The sequence below is a fragment of the Microcaecilia unicolor genome, chromosome 6, assembly GCF_901765095.1.
Source record: "Microcaecilia unicolor chromosome 6, aMicUni1.1, whole genome shotgun sequence".
In the NCBI taxonomy this organism is placed as follows: domain Eukaryota; kingdom Metazoa; phylum Chordata; class Amphibia; order Gymnophiona; family Siphonopidae; genus Microcaecilia; species Microcaecilia unicolor.
Genome location: NC_044036.1, coordinates 327720879 through 327740729, shown reverse-complemented (window position 1 = coordinate 327740729; position 19851 = coordinate 327720879). Strand labels below are relative to the sequence as shown.

The window sequence follows — 19851 nt, the reverse complement described above, 5'->3', positions numbered from 1 at the left end:
AAATATCGGAGGTCTCAGAAATGTGTCTGTGAATATGCACAGTGGTTCTAAGACAGACTGTGTCCCAGGAGGGTTTATGAGGCATTTTTTGGAACAGTATAAACAATAGGGGGTCACGGGATGTTCGCTTATTTTTATAATATTTTACCATGTGATCAAATGCACAAAATTAAGAAAAGTATCGACTCTCTTTCAGAAACCGGTAAACAAGGGGCATTTTTTTTTACACAGAGTATGATTTTCTAAAAGGTGAACATCCTGTGTTCCCAATTATTTATACTCTTCTGAAAATCCATAAATCCCTTATGAACCCTCCTGGGGAGTCTGATGTGTCCGGTATAGGGTCTGTCTTACAACCATTATCCATATTCACAAACAAATTTTTGAGACCTCTGATATTTACAGGGTTTCTTACATGCGAGATCTCCTTTGTTGAATTCTGAATTTGTTATCTGCTCATTTTGCGCGTGTCCCTCCCCCAATTATGTGTTTTTACAGGATCAGTCTGGGAGGGGCGATATTCAGGTAATTATAGTCTGGAGTTTAATAATTAAAATCTCGGGAGGGGGGTGGGGTGAAGGTTGGCCCAGTGTGTCCTTGCACTAGCCCTGGTAACACCCAAGTCTGAATCAATTTAAGCAAACAAAAACAAAACAAAAACAAAACAATAATACATATCACATTGTCCCTCGACAGAAGAAAAGGTTTACACTCTACAGGAGAGAACAGCAATGAAATAAGTCATACATTTCCAAAAGAAATCTAAAATAGAAGTAAATAGAAATGCTGAATTCTTCAGTTAGGATCCTCGTCACCATGCCTAAAAAAAAATTCCAAAAAAACAAAAACCCTACGGCTGTAATTAATTTTATAAACTAAATTTAACATTTCAAGACAAAAATAAATGTTTCCATGGTTAGCAAATGCCAGCTGTCATACTGGTTTCAAATGTAAAGGTCAGGATATTTCCTGTAACATACACAAAGCACCACCTACCACACAGACAGGGATGAAGACGGCCCTTAGCAACAGAAAGAGACGCAAGAATATTAGCCTGAGTCTCGCAAAGACTGTGGTGTCCCATTTACGTTCAGCAATTGGTTACCTGACCCTGTGGCTCATCCGTAAACACTGGAGTCGCTTGTATTTCTGTTTAAAATGCATCGCCCTCCAACATCCAAAACTCAAGATGTTCTGCGAACGCGACGTTTGCTGTTCTTGGATCTTTAACTGTAATGTTAAGTACTTTTTGATACTAACAACCACCGTAGGAATTTACTTTGCTATTCCCTGCAGGGTCACCACCTCATACAATATAACAAGAGGGATTGTTTTGGTCTTTCTGTGGGACTTTCGGGGTCCTCTCTCCCTTTTCGCTTGATTCTGGAGCAAAGCCAACAAGTAAAAAAAAGTTCAAGTGATTAATTACCCTTGTTAATAGCATGAGTTGTGATAAACTCATGGTATTATAGCACAGGTCCCATTTTGTGCAATGAGACCTAGCTATTAATAATTGGGGTTAGCTGTAAAATAACACATCTTAACAGCAGCCCACGTTGAAAACGTTACATTGGCTTCCTGTAATGTATGGAGTTCAATTTAAGATTCTTGTATTGATTTATCGATGTATATATGGGTTTGTTCCAGCTTATTTTCAACATGTTTTGCAATTATATAAACCACAAAAGTTTTATAAGATCAGAGACATCTTATCAGCTCTGAACAGGGGTGATATGATACAGACGTTCAAATATTTGAAAGGTATTCATCCGCAAACAAATCTTTTCCGCAGATGGGAAGGCGGTAGAACGAGAGGACATGAAATGAGGTTGAAGGGGGGGCAGCCTCAGGAAAGATGTCAGGAAGTATTTTTTTCACAGAGAGGGTGGTGGATGCTTGGAATGCCCTCCCGAGGGAGGTGGTGGAGATGAAAACGGTAAAGGAATTCAAACATGCGTGGGATATGCATAAAGGAATCCTGTGCAGAAGGAATGGACCCTCAGAAGCTTAGCCGAAATTGGGTGGCGGAGCAGGTGGGGGGAAGAGGGGTTGGTGGTTGGGAGGCGAGGATAGCGGAGGGCAGATTTATACAATCTGTCCAGAGCCAGTGATGGGAGGCGGGACTGGTGGTTGGGAGGCGGGAAGTACTGCTGGGCAGACTTGTACGGTCTGTGCCCTGAATAAGGCAGGTACAAATCAAGGTAAGGTATACACATATGAGTTTGTCTTGTTGGGCAGACTGGATGGACCGTGCAGGTCTTTTTCTGCCGTCATCTACTATGTTACTATGTACCCTCTCCTAAGTCATATCATTATGTAGAGACAAAATTACAAGCTCTCTCTATTGCTGCTCCAGCCTTATGGAATGCTTTGCCTAGATATTTGAGATCACGTGATAACATTCAACAATTCAAACGTTTACTGAAGACACATTTGTTTATAAAGGCCTTTTTAGATAAATGAAGACTAATACTGGGTTTTTTTTTAGGCGAATTTTATTATTGTTTTTATTGTGGATTGTTTTTGTTTAACAAATATGTATGTGAACCTTTTGTTACCCACTTTGGGCAAAGGTGGGATATAAATTTAGTAAATAAATAAATAACTCCTCCCCCCTTAATTTCTATGGTGAACGGATAATGCATGCCTAGAATATCCTCCCTGAACGGATGGCAGATCTAGGGGGAAAAAAAAAAAAAGCATGGGATAAACAAAAGGTTCTTTACTTTCAAAAAGTGAAGGCCATGGCACGGACTGGTGGCGTCACATGGGTACAGACCACACGGGCATTTAACTGGGGTAACCTGCATGATTGACAGCTGTAGCACTAATATAGAGCTGCATCAGATTTCCAAGAAGGTTAGAGTAACCTGTAACCATGCCCGTAGTTAAAACCCACACTTCAACGGGCATGGGCAGTTGGCTCTGTGGCCCATCAGAAAGCTTGGTTCTAACGTAGGGAGATGGTCTTGAGTGGTAGTCTTGTAAGAATCAAAGAGAAACATTGTATGTCTTCACCTTTCAGATGGACGGGGCAGGGAAATGTGGGTTGCACACTGAATATAACGGTTTGAAGGTTTCCTGACTAAAAAAACAAAATTATAGGGTCAAAATGTCTGATGTATCCAATTCATAGGTAGTCAATGTGGAGTCCCACTGGGCTCTCCCACTATCTCCATTTCTTTTTAATATTTCGATGAGACCCTTGGGTGAGGAACTAATCAAATTAAGTTTCTACTTATAGTGGATAACGTTACCCTACTTGTAACATCTGTCAGATTATTAAAAACTGGAACATCGAGGGTACAGGATCGTTTTGACAGGGTGGAAAGATGGGTTACACTTCATTTTTTAAAGCAAATAAATATAAAAACAAACACTCTTTGAACAGGTCCCTCTCAAAATGTATCAGCATGTCACAACTTGAGGATCAGCGAGATTGCCTTTCCTCTGGAATCACCTTTTAAGAATTTTAGGGGCAGAACTAGATTCTACATTGTTCCTTGATATATGGATTAATAGTGCTTAACAAAGCTAAAGTAACTACGCTGGTTTCATCAACTGAATTTGGTCAGTTTAGAATAATTGTACAGGCATTTATAATAACTCAATTAGATTACTATAATATTCTTTATATTGGCTGCTTTAGAAAGAATAAGGAAAAGATTGCAAACTCTGCAAAATATGGCAACAAGATTGTTGTGTGGGGCATGTAAATTTGACAGGTCAGTCCTCCGCTACAGAAGCTTTATTGATTTAACAGATGAATCAAGGGCAATTCTGAAACTTTGTCCCTTGGTTCATATTTTATGGTAATGTTCTTTTAGTTTTGCTTTCATCTGCTGTGATATGAGGAATATTAAAAAGCAGTTATTTACATTTTCCCACCCCCAAGGGAATAAGATATAAAAGGATCTTTAATTCAGTTTTTTCTAATCGAGCATTAAAAAAAAATTGGATTTATTCACATACGTTAAGATTGGAACCAATCATACGTTATTTTGATATCAATTGAAGGCTTACTTGTGTAGGAAATTTGTAAGAAAATAATTGTTAGAATTCATAAATCGACATAGGAAAGATACTGTTACATAACAGGAAACAATTATGGACACATTGTAATCCCTAATTATGAGTGGCCTCTTTTTTTTTTCTGTACTCTGCATTGAACTAGCTTTGGTCACAAACCCATATTGCATTGCATAAGCAAACAAGATCCAAGTAGAAGAATCTTAACTAGGCATGGCAGTGGTGTGTACGTGGGGCCTGAGGGGGCCTGGGCCCCCCAGATTCGCCCCTGGCCCCCTGCCGACAACTCCCCCTCCCGCCACCGCCGCCCGCCCCTCCACAGCATGATTTACCTTGTTTGCTGGCGGGGATCCCCAAACCCCACCAGCCAAGAGTGTTCTTCAGCGCCGGAGTTAGTAGACTCCGGCGCCTTCATTCAAGGAAGTTCGTCTGAAGGGTCAGCTGGTTTTGACGCCTTACGTCCTGCACCGTGCATGTAGCCCCGTGCAGAACGTAAAGGCGTCAAAACCAGCTGACCCTTCAGACGAACTTCCTTGAATGAAGGCACCGGAGTCTACTAACTCCGGCGCTGAAGAACACTCTTGGCTGGCGGGGTTTGGGGATCCCCACCAGCAAACAAGGTACTTCATGGGGCGGACGGCGGGGAGGGTTGGTAGTGGGAGGGGGATTTAAGAGTGTTGGCGCAATCCAGCGGGGGGGAGGGGGGTCGCCGGAGGGGGGGAGGCGGCTTAACAGTGCCCCCCCACCTCGGGCTCTGGCCCCCCCTCCTGGCAAGGCCTGGCTACACCCCTGGGGCATGGGTTGATTTGGTCTTTATCTGCTATCATTTATAAGAGGACCCTAAAACACAGAGAACGGTCTTTGACCAGGAAGAGAGGACAGCTAGCTGCAGGGCATCTAAGCAAGTGCTGAATGCTTTTGGGTCACCCTGACCTCAAAACGGTGATGGCAGTTCCATCTTAACACATTTCATAGGGCTGTGAAAGTTTAATTTAGTAAAGTCAACCTTGCCTATAAATATTTGAATTCGAAACGGAGAGTCATACCACTGCACCACAGGTACAGGGACGGTCAGCTTTGCAGAATACCACAACCCGGCCAATAGAAGCTTCTATCTGTTGCTAAGCGATTCTTATGAAGAAAGAATTACGTCCACTCTTGCGATCACCAATGGCATGCAGCGTCCTACACCTCGTGCAGCACAGGATTAGGAAGCATTCGACACTTACGGATACATGGCCATGGTCGTCAGCTTCACAAAGATGTCTTTGCTCGGGGCGTCAGCAGTGTTGCAAGTGAATGCCTGGGGTGGGGGCATCTTGTGCTTCTTGCAGAATTCGGCTGGAGATACGTGATACTCCTGTTTTTCCCCATGCAGATCAGATTTTGCAGCTACTATTAAGCAAGGTGTCCTGCTATCCATGAAGTGCTGCTGTGAGTGAAAACAGTTAAAAGCTCAGTGGAGTTATGAAAGCCTAAATATATTTGACAAATGTTATTTGCCTAATTTCACATTTATATGAGATAATGCTGTCCAATAAAAAGACAGATCACGGCACGCTTCAACTTTTAGCTAATGGAAAGCTGAACAAGTTGAAACGTCATTCATGGAAGTATAATTACCTCTGCGTGTGGAATATAAAATTCTTTCAAACTTTTAAGTAGAGAGGTGTGGTAGCCGTGTTAGTCCACTCTTAAAGGTTATCAATAGAAATCAAACAAAATAAAACATGGAAAAGAAAATAAGATGATACCTTTTTTATTGGACATAACTTAATACATTTCTTGATTAGCTTTCGAAGGTTGCCCTTCTTCCTCAGATCAAATAAGCAAATGTGCTAGCTGACAGTGTATATAAGTGAAAACATTCAAGCATTACTATGACAGTAAAATAGATACTATTGGAGATTCTACATGGAATGTTGCTACTATTGGAGATTCTACATGGAATGTTGCTATTCCACTAGCAACATTCCATGTAGAAGGCTGCGCAGGCTTCTGTTTCTGTGAGTCTGACGTCCTGCATGTACGTGCAGGACGTCAGACTCACAGAAGCAGAAGCCTGCGCGGCCACATTGGTGATCTGCAAGGGCCGACTTCTACATGGAACGTTGCTAGTGGAATAGCAACATTCCATGTAGAATCTATAGAAATCAAACAAAATAAAACATGGAAAAGAAAATAAGATGATACCTTTTTTATTGGACATAACTTAATACATTTCTTGATTAGCTTTCGAAGGTTGCTCTTCTTCGTCAGATCTGCTACATTTGCTTATTTCCGATCTGAGGAAGAAGGGCAACCTTCAAAAGCTAATCAAGAAATGTATTAAGTTATGTCCAATAAAAAAGGTATCATCTTATTTTCTTTGCCATGTTTTATTTTGTTTGATTTCTATTGATAACCTTAAAGGTTGTTGGAAAGTATATTTGGTTTTACGTTTTGCTATCTTGCATTCTCTTATCTTGACCTCTCTTAAGTCCAGTTTCTTAGGCAATTTAAAACGAATTGGAGAAAAGTTTTCTTCACTCAATGTAGAGGAGTGTGGTAGCCGTGTTAGTCCACTCTTAAGGTTATCAATAGAAATCAAACAAAATAAAATGGAAAAGAAAATAAGATACCTTTTTTATTGGACATAACTTAATACATTTCAAACTTTTAAAATTAAAAATAACCTAATCGGGCCAGCCCAATGCAGGAAGCCTGAATCTCAGTCCCCAATCCTCTTGCACCTGGGAGTTCATTCTTTGGTGACAATAGTGGACTGGGAAAATATTAGTGTCCACGACCACTCAAAGCCTTTCACGAGCAGCATTGGATTCAATTCTGGAGGCCATATATGATCAAGTCACCCCTCAGTTAAAGTTTTGTAGCATTAGCAGGAGAAACAGTGGAGGTAAAAAGTACCAACTTTCAAATCTGCTATCCTGAAATGTTTCTTTAAAGATCGGTTCACATTTTACCGCTCAACATCTTGTTGCAAAGAGAAGAAACAAAATCCCACAAACCTTAAAGACTCTCGCACAATACTCAAAGGACTTCGGGTTGCTGATATCGTATACCAGACAGACGACGTCACACACGGTATTAGCAGAAGAGAGACACTCCGATTCGGCGACTTGATGGAGCTTTGCCGGAAAGGGGGGGGGGGGGGGAAAGAGAAAAAGAAGCTTGATGTTGCAGATTTTATTTAGGTTAAATATTACGTTTTTAAAATTGATATCACACTATACAATCCTGCCTCAGTACATACAGAACAATTTAAAAATGGACCCTGACTCAAAAGATAAACATCGCCCTAGGTAAGTTTTGTTTTCAAAAGGTTTTGTTAAGGAGAAATTAAGTCTAACTTGATAATTTTCTTTCTATTGGTCCTTCCCACTATTCCAGAACCTGTAGGATAGTTGTGTCCATCAACCTGCAGGTGGAGATAGAAAACTGAGCTGAGATCTCTCTCTCTTGGCATCCAGTCCAGCTCCTCAGTATTTATGTAGACAAGCAGTAAAGAGAAACTCAGAATAAACAAACAAACAAACAACTCACTAACCTAACACTAACCAGACAAGCAAATGAGTGGACCTCTCATCTTTGGACAACTTGTAGAGAACAAGAAATATGTAGGAAGCACCAAGCAAGGTGACAGTCGTTATTTGACCCATCACTTCGCACTGACTAAACATCTCAGAAACCTTGCTCGAGCCTCTCGAATAGTGGGAAGGACTAATGGAAAGAAAATCAGGAAAGGCCTAGTTTCTCCTTCCATTACGTAGCTTCCCACTATTCAGAATCTGAGGGATGTTCAAAAGGAGTCCCTAGAGTGGGTAGGATCCTGGTGCCGCCACTCTGAGGACCGAAGCCCCAACACTGGCTTCCGAGTGCACCACAACGTCCACCCTGTAGTGCTTGGCAAAGGTATGCAGTGTCAACCATGTCGCTGCATTGCAAATAGCCACAAGAGACATTAAGAAAGTCTCCGCCCAGGATGCCACTGTACACCTCGTAGAACGAGTTTGCAAGGCTTGAGGAGCCTGCTTCCCTGCAAGCTAATAAGCTTATGCGATAGTTTCCTTCAGCCGTCTAGCAATTGTGGGCTTTGAAACCATAAGGTCAAGCCTCTGTTTACCAAAAAGCACAAACAGTTTGTCTGATTTGTGAAACTCATTTGTGACTTCCAGGTATCTAATGAGGACTCTCTACGCCCCTCAAGAAGCTTCAAGGAAGAATACCGAGCCTCTTCGTCCTCTCTGCGAAACGACGGAAGCTCCACAGATTGGTAGAGATGAAAGGCTGGTACCACTTTTGGAAGAAAGGAAAGGAAAGAACCATGCAAAAGGAGACTCCTGCCTCTGAAGAGCAAAGAAAGGGATCCCAACGAGAGAGCCTGAGGCTCTGAAACCCCACATGCTGACGCAACAGCCACCAAGAATGATTCTATAGCATGAGAGTTTTCAAAGAGGCCTTCCAGAGTAGTTTAAAAGGAGGCATCTGAAGAGCCCAAGGACTAAATAAAGGTTCCACTCTGGACACGGCATACAAAAGGGAGGCCACAAGCAGCCTGTTCCCCACAAGAATTGAACGATATCTGGCTGAGCCGCAAGAGACATCTTCTGTAGTTGGCCCCTGAAAAAAGCCAAAGCCGCAACCTGAACTTTTACAGAGAACCCAATGCCAATCCGTTCTGAAGACCTACCTGGAGAAACACTAGCATATGTGCGATCTAAGCAGAGAAAGGCGAAGTCTGCACTCAGAACACCAGCCCTTGAACTTTCTCCACACCCTCGCATACGACATGATGTTTGGCATTTCCGAGACTGAAGTAAAGTAGCAATGATCAAATCAGAATAACCTTTTCAACTCAACTGAGCCTTTTCAATGGCCAAGCTATAAGACCAAAGAGGCACGGATCCACCATGAGCAATGAATCTTGCTTCAATAGACTGTGTACCTGCGGAAGACAGAGAGGATCCGTGTCCAGCAGTTGAATCGGTCTATGTACCAAGGCCTCCGCAACCAATCCAGGGCTACAAGAATTATTCGATCCTGGTGTAATGTGATCCTTTTCAACACGGCATACCATAGACCAAGGAGGGAAGACATACAGTAGATGCGTCTCCCCATTGAGCCCGGTTCTTTTCAATGGCTGAAGAACTTGGGCACATCGGCATTCCTTTTCCTCACCATCAAGTCCAGAAATGGAGAATCCCACCATCCACTATCAGCTGAAAAACCTGGCTAGATAGTGCTCTGTTGGGCACTGAGGCTGTAAATGGCGGCTGTGCTCTGCACATGATCAGCCAGAGGCTGATCCTCACTGCAAGTCAGCCCCAACAAAATGGTACCCATTCCTGTGCTCTCCTGCATCAAACTGTGCACTGGCCCTGCCAGAGAGCATGAAGACCTGGCATATTCGGAAGCTGCACTGAATCCAAAGATATGTTACCAATTGCTTCCTCCACATCCCCATGGGATTCTCAGCTTGCATGCACTACAACACCCCGATGCTGGCCGGCGAGTCCCAGCAGGAACACCACAGGAGTTGCCATTCACCCCGACTGTCACAAGAACAGCACAACATGTCCCAAGTGGTGAGACAAGATCCCTCTCCTGCACCGAGTGGAACTTGCAGCCCTCCAAGCGGTTCTGAGTCAAACTTTAGTCAGACTTACCACTGCTGGCTGCTACTCCCAAGCTCAGTCTCCACAAGTCTTACCACAGATGAGAAAGGCTCAGGACAGACACTCTGTCCCATGCTCGCCAGCAAACCTCTTTCCTCCTTTTTTTTTTTTTAGCATGTTGTGCTGGAAAAAGGAGTGCTCCACAGGAAATAGGGGAGAGGTGAAGAGAGAAAGAAGTAAATTTGTAGGGCACCACAGACAAGGATCTGAAGATCTCCAGATATGACTCTGGAGACTCAAGGCACCTGCAAAGCTCAACTGGGGACCAGCTGACCCACTGGACCAGAAGCAAATTACTCAGAACCAAAGGCTTTGTTCATCCACCTGCTGGAGATAGAAAATACTAAGGATCTGACCTGAATGTCAAGAGAGATATGTCTACGCTCAGTTTTTAGTTCTATATCTCCACCTGCTGGTTGATGGACACAACTATTCCACGGATTCTGGAATAGTGGGAAGCTAATATATTTTTTTCAAACTTTGCTTATGTGCTTCAATTTTTGCAGCACAGAAGTTACAGCTGATCTCAGCTGTCTTGCTCACTTTAAAGCAAGGTGAGCACACTACCATCCATGGTGGCCAAAATCACGTCCTTTCCACCTGAAGGGTAAATATGTGGGCTGGAAGAGATGTCGCTGTCATGCACCTTTCCACCTGGATCATAGGATTTCCCTCAGCTCACATTCCTGTATTTAGCCCTACTACTCCCCAATAGGACCCTCAGGACCAAAGTTTGCCCCGCCTGCACTTTTCCATAGTCTGAGATTAGAAAGCCCTGCGTAAAGGTCACCCAACCATGAATAAATATGTGGACAGAAGAGTGAGCAAGCACACTGTAGGTGGTACATTAGCTGCGCTAAGAACTAACGTGCGCTTACCATACATTAAAAAAAAAAACCACCACCCAAGGGTGCATTCAGGATTCCTGTGGTGGCTTTGGGATCGGCACGCACTTCACCCATGCTAAAATAGATTTTTAGTGCTGGGAGCGTGTCTGGGGGCAGTGAGTAGGCATGATCTGTGCTGACTGGTTGGCGCAACTTAACTGCGGGAGCCCTTACCTATAAAACAGAGGTCGGTAACTGCTCAAGCACTAATGGGGAAATTAGCACATGGCCATTAACAGAGAAAATGAAAAATGCAGCCATTTTATAGTGGCACTAAAAGTGGCCTCAGTGTGTGAGAAAGCCCCACAGCGCAGCAAAATTAGTCCAGCCAAAGGCAGCACCTACAACTTGCTTCTTAACGTGTAATTCCACATAGCCAACAGATGGCATCCACAATTCTCCTATGGAGTGGACGAGTGGCCTAGTGGTTAGAGCACTGGTCTTGCAATCCAGAGGTGGCTGGTTCAAATCCCGCTGCTTCTCCTTGTGATCTTGGGCAAGTCACTTAACCCTCCATTGCCTCAGGTACAAACTTAGATTGTCAGCCCTCCTGGGACACAGAAATGTCACTCACCTTGAGCTACTACTGAAAAAGGTGTGAGCAAAATATAAATATAAATAAAATATAAATATTGTGAAGCCAACAGTTATCATTCCTGCTTACAAAGAAATCTTTTTCTTCTAATAAGAGAGCAAAACAGATTTTTCTTTTACCTAATATTCATGGTCAGGATGTGACACGGGCTCATTTCACCATTTTAATCTGCCTCTCCCTGTTCAGGCGCCACAATGACAGACTCCAGCACTGACCGTGTGTAAAATGTAATTCAGTTCATTATTAAAATATCTGACTAAAACCTGCAAGATTTGTTTACTTCTATCTTTTGCTATATGGAAAGTGACAGGATCCAGATGAATACCACCAGTTCTCTACAATTGTGAGCTTTTCTGGGTCAGTTCAGGGGCACAAAAAGACCTCTTGAAATGACAGCAATGGCACGAAAGCCCGTCTGGTTCTCAAGGTAACCAAAATTAATATTAATCACATAAATGTGTGTACAGAAGAACTGTGGTAACTGAAAAAAACAGAGATAGGCCCAGACCTTAAAGAATAGTAGGCAACACCTCCAAAATAAAGGTAGCCTGAAAAATGGCATTCTTCAATCCTGTGTGTAAACCCTCTCTACAGGTGGGGGAAGGTACTTATGTTTCAACGGTTTTTATTGATGACAAAGCAATAAATACAGATTCACCTTAGCATATTAATTGCTGATCCATCTGGCATTCCTTAGAACAATAATACAACAAACAAACAGCAGTATTTTATAGTTATCAAACTTTTAAGTTTTACCCCTCCGGCTCCGGCTCTGCGCAATACTTATTTTCCAACATTTTTATGGTTCCCCATCCCCATACCCCTTCCCTACCCCCCCCCCCCCCAGAAGACCTGGAGGAACTATTCAATAACAGCCTGTGGAATTCACCCTGCATTTAGAAGTAAACTACGACCTCTGTGACTTAGGATTCGCAGGTAAGGGCCCCAAATAGCCAGAAATGTGACTCTCTTTTTCTTTGAGAACCTGGATTCCCCAGCCTCCCAAGATACCAGCTGATGTAATTGGTTTCTCCAATGCCAGTATGCTGGAGGATCCTTAACCGTCCAGTACTGTAAGATGCATTTGGGGGAAGGTACTTAAAGGAGGCATGTGTGTGTCCACAACCTGTCCAACGAGTAGAATGACTCAAAGGATGGCATGCAGGATGCAAAGAACAAACCTTAAAGAAACTTCAGACCGCTCAAAACACGGCAGCTAGGCTTATATTGGGAAAAATGCGATTTGAAAGTGCAAAACCCCTCCGCGAAAAATGACACTGGCTCCCAATCAAAGGACGCATTGCCTTCAAAATCTGCACCACGGTTCACAAAATTATCTACGGCGAAGCGCCTGGATACATGACAGACTTAATCGACTCACCAACCAGAAACGCATCTGATTTAACGCGAACATATCTAAATCTACACTACCCAAGCTGTAAAGGACTTAAATAGAAATCTACCTATGCATCCAGCTTTTCCTACGTAAGCACACAACTGTGGAACGCGCTACCAAAAGCCTTGAAAATGACGTACGACCACCTAAACTTCCGGAAAATACTAAAAACCACCCTGTTTAAAAAGGCATACCCTCCCGAGCCAAGGAGTGGAGGAGTGGCCTAGTGGCTAGGGTGGTGGACTTTGGTCCTGGGGAACTGAGTTGGATTCCCATTTCAGGCACAGGCAGCTCCTTGTGACTCTGGGCAAGTCACTTAACCCTCCTTTGCCCCATGTAAGCCGCATTGAGTCTGCCATGAGTGGGAAAAGTGCGGGGTACAAATGTAACAAAAATAAAATAGATACTATTGGAGATTCTACATGGAATGTTGCTACTATTGGCGATTCTACATGGAATGTTGCTATTCCACTAGCAACTTTCCATGTAGAAGGCTGCGCAGGCTTTTGTTTCTGTGAGTCTGACGTCCTGCATGTACGTGCAGGTCGTCAGACTCACAGAAGCAGAAGCCTGCGCGGCCACATTGGTGATCTGCAAAGGCCGACTTCTACATGGAATGTTGGAATAGCAACATTCCATGTAGAATCTCAAATAGTAGCAACAGTGGAGGAGTTGCCTAGTGGTTAGGGTGGTGGACTCTGGTCCTGGGGAACTGAGGAACTGAGTTGGATTCCCACTTCAGGCACAGGCAGCTCCTTGTGACTCTGGGCAAGTTACTTAACCCTCCATTGCCCCAGGTACAAATAAGTACCTGTAAGCCGCATTGAGCCTGCCATGAGTGGGAAAAGCGCGGGGTACAAATGAAACAAACAAACAAAAAAAAACTAAAGCACGTAATGAACATAACTCTACTCTTCCGCTACGACGATTCCTATTGTGGCTCTGCCATATGAACTTCATCTTACCACAACATCACATTGTATTTGTTCACACCGGAATTTGTAAACGCCTTTCCAGTACTATGAAAGCCACATTGAGTCTGCAAATAGGTGGGAAAATGTGGGATACAAATGTAACACTTAAATAAAATAAATAAAAAGTGCCTCAGAGTGAATAAACAGTCCACCGCCTAGGCAGGAATGTCACACGCTTCATGTCCCAGGCTATCCAGTTAACGCAGCATTCTCATTCAGAACAGACCTATTTCCCACAACTGCTAACCTTCCCCTCTGTATATATTTGGGCTGCCTTCCCTTCCCCAGCAGAAGAAAACCCCCGAGAATTCCCCTCTGGCCTCTCGCTCTAGAGAAATTCTTTCTTTGTACAAAACGAGACTCTGCACGTCCTCAGGCGACTTACCAATAAATATTTTCTTGACCGTAGACGTAGACCATGTTAATGGCATAGAAAGACTTATGGTCCTCACGGATTTGTTTCTGCCTCTATAAACAGAAGTTAGAAACATAAAATTACACAGAAAATATATCAGAGCACCCAGTGAGTTCATTCTGCCAAACCATCTGGTGCTCTTCATGCGACTTGGAATGAGGAGCTGAGCGTGAGTTTGCAGAATGAAGAATCACCAGATAAATTGAGACAAGCAAGTTGTGAGTTATGAGCAGTGGCGTAGCGGGGGCGGCTGCCACCTGGGGCGGATCACCGCTGCACCCCCCCCCCGGGGTGCAGACCAACACGACACCCCCCCACCGGCGTCGACACCCCCCCCCCCCTCCCGGCATAGCGCCACCCCGACACGGTCCCCACCTGCCTACGAGCTCCATCCATCTGCAGCGCTGCTGAAAAGAAGAAATCGCTTCGTCGGCCCTTCCCTCACTCACTGTGTCCCGCCCTCTGACGTAACTTCCTATTTCCTCAAGGGCAGGAGACAGTGAGTGAGGGAAGGGCCGACGAAGCGATTTCTTCTTTTCAGCAGCGCTGCAGATGGATGGAGCTCGTAGGCAGGTGGGGACCGTGTCGGGGGGGAGGCGCTGCGCCGGGGGGGGGGGTGGACGGATGCACCCCCCCCACACCCGTTGACACCCGGGACGGACCGCCCCCACCGCCCCCCCTTGCTACGCCACTGGTTATGAGTACGGGTGCCGAAAATTACACAATAGACATTTCCAGGGGGGTGCTCCAGCGTACGCTTGTATGTTAGGTGCGTTTTCCGACGTCGGCTAGATGGTAATGGGTTTCAGCAAGATAATTTGAGCAGAATGCCGGCAAGACGGTTTAAGTCAGTCACATGTCAATTTGGCATTTATTGACTATTAGCTCTCTGATGATAGGGACTCTCAAAAACACAACCACAATACGAGGACTTTGTTACTAAGCTATGGTAAGAATAAAGCGTGCTTCCCACAGCTTAAAAGGGCTTACCGCGGGGTGTGCTGAGGCGCCCCGTAGTAAGGTTCAAAATGTGCGTGTGCTACCCACACAGCTATGAGACCGTTCTTACCATTAAGTTTCTTCCCAGGAATGCCTGCAGGACACCACTTTTTCCACATCCTTTCATCCGATCACGTTACAGCGGAAGACGTTTCTCTGAGTCTGCCTCTCTGGAGGTCTATCTTTTTATCTCGAGTCACTGCAGCAAATGAACGCAAAACAGAAAGCTAGGCCTGTGCCTCCTGTATGCATAAGAGGTAATTTTAGAAAGGTTTTACGGTCTGCAAAGCCTCGGTTACAGGTGGAAATGGGATTTTCCTGAAATCACAAGGCTGTATGCTGCATTCGCATTGGCAATTACACAATAGACATTCCCAGGGGCAGAGGTCAATGTACGAGTAATATGCAAAGTATGCCCACATTCCCACCCCTGAGCCAACAAAGATAAGTTTTTAATTTCATTAACAAACACAATTAAAATTAAATGCTTTTAAGAATTATAAATGACTAATTGTTAAAGACCAATGAAGTCTTTAACAATGACATGACATGAGCTAAGTTCGCTGCGCTGAATGGCTGAGGTCTAGAGTGGCGATTTTCAAATTGTAGCAATTTATAAAGTATTATTATTATTAACATTTGTATATGCTACTAGTCGCACGCAGCGCTGAACACCTGACATAGAGAGACAGTCCCTGCTCAATAGAGCTTACAATCCAAAAAGTAATACAGACAGACAAGACAATTAAGGGCGATGTCAATTAAGGTAATTAAGACTATTAAGTCAATTAAGACAAGACAATTAAGGGTGCGGGAAGTATTGGGTGAGAAGGAACAAGGGGTACTGGACCTTTCAAAAATGAAGCACAGATCAAGTGTACCATTCGCTGTATTTATATGCCCCGTTATAAAACTCCCCTTGTTCCTTACCATTCCAAAAGGAACTATATCAATATGTGAAATGAGTTCCGTGAATGACTATAACCCAGTAGACCAAATGCTTCGCTCCGCGGATAAATCCTTCTTATCTGTTCCCTTCTCCACTACTGCCAACTCCAGACTTTGCGCCTTCTGTCTCGCTGCACCCTACGCCTGGAATAAACTTCCTGAGCCCCTACGTCTTGCCCCATCCTTGGCCACCTTTAAATCTAGACTGAAAGCCCACCTCTTTGACATTGCTTTTGACTCGTAACCACTTGTAACCACTCGCCTCCACCTACCTCCTCTCTTCCTTCCTGTTCACATTAATTGATTTGATTTGCTTACTTTATTTTTTGTCTATTAGATTGTAAGCTCTTTGAGCAGGGACTGTCTTTCTTCTATGTTTGTGCAGCGCTGCGTACGCCTTGTAGCGCTATAGAAATGCTAAATTTCTAAGCCACACTGAGCCTGCAAATAGGTGGGAAAATGTGGGATACAAATGCAAATAAATAAATAAAAATAAATAAAATAAATAATAGTAGTAGTAGTAGTCCAAACGCTCCTTTATAGCTGAAGGAGCAATTTTTTCCACTTAAAAACTAATGAAGCCTACTTTCCGTGATGTAAATGTTTCAACGGTCTGCACATTTGTATAAATCCAATACCATCCTTGTCACAATCCTCATGTCCCCTTCCCCCATGTCGTGAAAACGCAAAGTGAACAGGACACCACACACAAGACATTAAAACACATATACAGAGCAACCCAGTTAAAAGCCTACTAATTCTCTTTGGCTTTTCCATCTAAATTATATCTGACTCTACGTTTCCCCTCCTTGATATGATGACTTCTGGCAGTGTCGTGTTACATTGTGCTCTTCCCTTTTTCTCCTCCAATTATTTTAGATATTGTACACTGCTTAATTGCTTTTGAAATTTTGCAATATTATCAAATAAATTGAACTTTCCCCGCAGACAGTAGGCAAAAAATGTCTTTAAAATCTGCAAACTACAGATGAAGAGGATCTCCTCTCCTCTTCAATCTGTCCAAAACTCTGCTGCGCGTCTTATATTCCGCCAGAGTTGCTATACTCACGTTAGCCCTCTCCTCAAGTCGCTTCACTGGCTCCCTATCCGCTTCCGCATACGGTTCAAACTTTTCCTTTTGACCTACAAGTGCATCCACTCCGCAGCTCCTCAGTACCTTTCCGCTCTCATCTCTCCCTACACTCCTCCCCGTGAACTCCGTTCGCTGGGTAAATGTCTCCTGTCGTCCCCCTTCTCCCCCACTGCTAACTCCCGGCTCCGTTCCTTCTATCTCGCTGCTCCCTATGCCTGGAATAGACTCCCTGAGCCAGTACGTCAGGCTCAGTCTCTGGCTGTCTTCAAGTCTAGGCTTAAAGCCCACCTCTTTGCTACTGCTTTCGACTCCTAACCATGACACTCTTACTCAACACCCTCACTGATCACCCCTACCACTGCAATTTCCACACCCCTAGCTGTCTGTTCGTCTGTCCAATTTAGATTGTAAGCTCTGTTGAGCAGGGACTGTCTTTTCATGTTAATTTGTACAGCGCTGCGTAAGTCTAGTAGCGCTATAGAAATGTTTAATAGTAGTAGTAGTAATTACTTTGGGAACATCAAAGTCTCATCTGCAAGGCTCAAAATAAAGAGCTGGGAGCAATAACAGGCATTCAGGGCACAGTCTTCTCATGAAGAAATGGGCCTGGTCGACAGCATTTACACCACTCCCTGCCGCTCTTGTGCAAAGTGGCACCGTGCACAAAAGCTGTGTCTGGTACACTAGTAAGCTTAATGGTCAACAGGTCACAAGATCTATCAATCAGGCCATTCACCCAATTCTCCAGCCACCCTGATGTCATCAACAGCAGCAGCAGCCTGTCAGCTCCCAGACTCTTCCTTACTCACTTATTTCAATGCAACGAGCAGGACGGAGTACTCAAACGCTTCCTACATCTCCGTATTTCTCTGCAGACTATACGTTCCTAAGTAGAACCAGCAAACTGATGCTGCTAAATTACCTGTAATTGCAGTCGCCTGAGATTCTTGCTCCGTCAGTATGGAGTAGGCCAAGTAACCCAAATACTCAAGGCAACGTTGCACATCTAAATACGTCGTTAACCTAGTGGACAGAACACAGGGAACAATAAAAGAACCTAAAAGCTGTACAAAATGTCCATGTGCTAAGGCTCCGAGACGTCTATAAAGGACTCATTTCAACACCAGGGAACCTGTTTACTAAGCCGCGCTAGGGTTTTTAGCACGCGCTGTGTAAATGCACATAATATTCCTATGGGCATCCACATGGTTAGCATGTGCTAATTTTTAGAACGAGCTAAAAACGTTAGCACACCTTAGTAAACAGGGCCCCAGGTGCGCCAAAGCATGGTACATGCACAGAAACTTCTCCAGCTGCAGAACCTCTCCATTAAAATTGTGTAATATTGACGATGTACGTCCGGGCACTTGGAGTTCATTCTGACGTTTACAGCTAGGTGTACTTAAATGTTGGTTGTATTTATTGGTTAAGGCCAATAAAATGGTGTACTGTCAAATAAACAGACGGGATTGGGAGGAGTAGGGGGAGGTTGGGGGAATAGTTAAAAACAACAGGTTGATGACGGGTATGTCGGGTTACTGTGATTTTCTATGCTTTGCTAATGTGATTCTTTGAGTTCGGTATATGAACCGGTTTGTCATCAATAAAAATGTTGAAATGTAAAATCGTGCAATATATGAAAATGTGCAAGTACTGGTGTTCACTTAAGAGGAAACATTTTAGACAATTTTCACTGCAGGTTTCACACTATTATTTTGCTCTAGAATTACACAGTAACATAGTAGATGACGGCAGAGAAAGACCCGCAAGGTCCATCCAGTCTGCCAACAAAATAAACTCATATGTGCTACTTTTTGTGGATACCTGACCTTGATTTGTATCTATCTGTCATTTTCAGGGCATTGGCGGTAGAAGTCTGCCCAGCACTAGCCCCGCCTCCCACCACCGGCTCTGCCACCCAATCTCCGCTAAGCTTCTGAGGACACCCAGCCCTAGAAAGCACCAGTTTGACTGGAGATCGTTTCTGCCCATACCTGTGCAATCGCAAAACGCTGCTGTGAGACAGTCACTAGACGCAGTTTTGAAAGTGAAGCTGACATAGGCAGGTAACTAAGGATCACTCCTGCTCCAACTTCACCACTGGACCACCAAGGACTGTAAGGTAGGCCTGGGAGAAGTTGCTACAGGTGGATAAGGAAGCACTTTGTGGTGGAGGAAGGATATGGTAAGGAGCACGTTGGGGGGGGGGGGATATGGTAAGCATGGCACAGGTCTTGTATCCAATCATCCAACATTTTCGGTTATCTGACAACCTGTCGATCCGGTTATGGTGGATATCCAGGACTCTACTATATACCTGAGTTACCAGAAACTTGGATGGACTTACGTCCACTGCGAGAGAAGCCTTGGAAAGTGATCCAGCCTCTATCATTGGTACACACGGTGTTGTTTACATCTGGCCCCCACGGCATATACGGGAGACTTTAAACAAATCCTTCAGCTCCTCGGGGACAAAGCACAATCTCGATCCTGAAAAAAAACAGAAAATATGCAACAAGATCACGAATGTCTACTGTGAGTTATGACTATGAATGATATTTTATTTGCACACAGCGAATGCAGTAAATGCAAACAGATCTCATAGCTTAGCACAGTCACCTGTGTGAATATCCAGTAAAATGAAGTTTCAGCCTGGCAAGCCTTCCCTTCCAAAATTCCACCATTTATTTCACTGCATGCACAGAGTTAACCAAGTAAGAAAGGGGCTGGGAAAACATTTTTCATTTCCCAGGTGGAGCGATATTCAGCATTATCCAGTTAAAGTTTTGCACAGCTCAGTACACACAAAACCTGTCTTGCAGGTACTAGCTGGAAGTTCA

The 19851-nt window shown here is 43.9% G+C and overlaps 1 pseudogene; it reads right to left on the bottom strand.

Annotated features, from left to right (window-relative positions):
- The window catches only part of LOC115472570, a 51186-nt pseudogene that overhangs the window by 29075 nt on the left and 2260 nt on the right, over nucleotides 1-19851 (bottom strand).